General features: G+C 65.7%; 1 non-coding gene across 1 annotated transcript; it reads left to right on the forward strand.

Moving 5' to 3' along the window:
• Window positions 1–1,321: 1,321 nt before the first annotated feature.
• Window positions 1,322–1,475, forward strand: LOC140474847 (5.8S ribosomal RNA). The gene has a single exon (XR_011959466.1). It is a non-coding gene; the product is annotated as a 5.8S ribosomal RNA (ribosomal RNA).
• Window positions 1,476–2,500: the final 1,025 nt, after the last annotated feature.

Genomic DNA, 2,500 nt, shown 5'->3' on the forward strand with positions numbered 1-2,500 from the left:
GGTGGTTTCGGGGCCAGCAGGAGAGCTCGTCGGGGTAGCAGGCCCTGCAGCCGTGGTCACCGCCAAATCCCCACAACTCGAGCAAGTGAAAAAAAAAGTAACAAATAAGAAAGGATCGTCGGCTTGGGGGTACGCCCGTTTCCGTTTCAACTTGTCTCGCGAGGGTGGTTTCGGGGCCAGCAGGAGAGCTCGTCGGGGTAGCAGGCCCTGCAGCCGTGGTCACCGCCAAACCCCCCACAACTGTTGGGCGCCTACCTGCGCGGGGCAGGAGGACACTTTCCGATTTCAAATCTCCGTTTGCCGAGTCCACCCCGAACGCACGCGGGCGGGCGGGTTCGCATCACCCTTCGTCACAAGGGGCGAAGCCCGTTCCACCGTCTCGTCAGTAGTGCCGACCGGTCTGTGATCGACGAGGGGAGCCACACCAGGTCCGGCCCTGCTGCTTGGCGGCACCGCGTCGTCGGGAGCTCGCGACAGACGGAGGGTTTCGGTGTACTCTCCAGCCACGGGAAACGAAGCCGGTGATGCAGGCGCCGGTCTTTCGCTCCCAAATCGGCTGGGTTTACATCGTTGCTATCTAGTCACGCTCCCTTCAAACCCGACGGGGTACCTATTCCCCTCACCCGTCTGTGCGTATACAGCCTCTTTGCACTTGCGGGATGGGGGTGGTGGTTTAAAGACTCTCGAGTTGCCGCCCGTCGGTCTCCGAGCTCCGTGCAGTAGTGATCCCCAGCGAACTGCCAGCAGGGCGAACGAGCGATCCCGCTCTCGGTCGGGGCGCCTGGCGTCGATCGGTGGTCGGTGGCTTGCGGGCAAGCTGCGCTGTGAGTGTGGGAACGAGTATGACGAGCCGTTGCCGCGACTCCCAGTCCACCTCGGCGGTGGCTGGGCCGGGCGGGCGTCTGCTCGGGCGAGTGCCGCCCCCGCCTCCTCGCAGGAAGTCCGCTCGCCGACACGCCGCCACGTGCACGCGTCAGTGACGCTGCCGAACCGATGGCCGGTGCCCGTTCCCGCCTCTGCTTTTCCTAGGGCAAAGCTGCTGCACGCCTCGTGATACTAGGCGGGCGACATGGTGGCGGTGATCCTGCCTCCGTCGCTGCGGTGCGTTGGGGCACGCATCGCCTCTTGGGCGCCCTGTCCTCCTCCCCCCAATAGACGTATGTTTCTGCGGGCCGCACCAGGATGGTGCTCCCCATCGCTTCACGCCACCCTGCTCCGCCCGCACGCCGGCGTGCAGGTGGCTGTAGCTCAAGGTGGGGAGCGTATGTGCGGTCCGGGTCGCTTTCCTCTGGCGAGGGAGAGACCTAAAACAAACTCAGACAACTCTTGACGGTGGATCACTCGGCTCGTGCGTCGATGACGAACGCAGCTAGCTGCGAGAATTAATGTGAATTGCAGGACACATTGATCATCGACACTTTGAACGCACTTTGCGGCCCCGGGTTCTTCCCGGGGCCACGCCTGTCTGAGGGTCGTTTGGCAATCAATCGCACTCGCCTTGGCTGGCGAGAGCGCGGCTGGGGTGTCGCAGAGGACCCGTCCTCTTTGTCCCCCTAAGTTCAGACTCCGGAGCCCTCCGGCGTCGGAGCGCTTGGCCTTTCCCCCCCACCCTGCACATTCCGTTCGTCAGGCTCGACGCCATCCCCCCGCCGGGGAGCGCGGCCTGGCGTCCGTCTGTGTCGTGGCAGTGGGGCCAGCACGGCTGTCACCGGTCCCAGAATGGCTGTCGGTGGTTCACACTGTGTGTGTGTGCCAACCCTCCTGGTCTCTGGGACACGGAGCTGCCACGAAGTGTTGAGCCTCCAGTGGGGGGTCTGCCTAAGCTCTGCACGTCCGCATTGGGTCCGTCTCTCGGTTGGCTGGCAGTGGAAAGAGTGAAGGGAGCCGCGGAGGTCCGGTGCTGGTGCGCCGCCGGCCTGACCGTGGAGCTCGCCGGTTTGACACGCTGACCCGACTCGATGGTTGATCGATTGAGAGTGCTGGGAGCTGCAGGCCGCCCGCTGCTGCAGCCGCCCGTCTCGTGGTTCGTCCTCGGCCTTAAGTGGCCGGCGGGGCGTCTGATCCTGTCTCCCCTGCTGGCGCCGAGTGCCTGGCCGAGGGAGGAGGTTTTCGTCGAACGCTGTGACTTGGACGGTCGCACGCGCGTGGATCGCTGGCTCTTGGCTCTCCCGTTCAGTCCGCACGTTTTCCGCTCCGTCCTGCCACCGGTCTCGGGAGGTACGGAGGGGTTGGCGGGCGTGGTGTGTGCTCCGTCACCGTGCAGGCACACCTACCACGCCGTCGGCCGACCCCCGCACGGTCCTCCTGGCCATCGGGAGGACGGCGGAACGTCGGGCTGTCGGGGGCCAAGTCGCCAGAAGGCCACCGCTGTGTCTTCCGTACCCTGTCACCGTCGGCGTGCCTTCCTCAACTCGTCCGGCTCGGGGCCGCTGGGTTCAGGAGCGGCGTCGCCCGCCGGCCCCACTGAAGGCCGTGCCGTTCCGCGGCTGGCGATCGATGT

This window comes from Chiloscyllium punctatum, unplaced genomic scaffold (assembly GCF_047496795.1).
Source record: "Chiloscyllium punctatum isolate Juve2018m unplaced genomic scaffold, sChiPun1.3 scaffold_1228, whole genome shotgun sequence".
Taxonomy (NCBI): domain Eukaryota; kingdom Metazoa; phylum Chordata; class Chondrichthyes; order Orectolobiformes; family Hemiscylliidae; genus Chiloscyllium; species Chiloscyllium punctatum.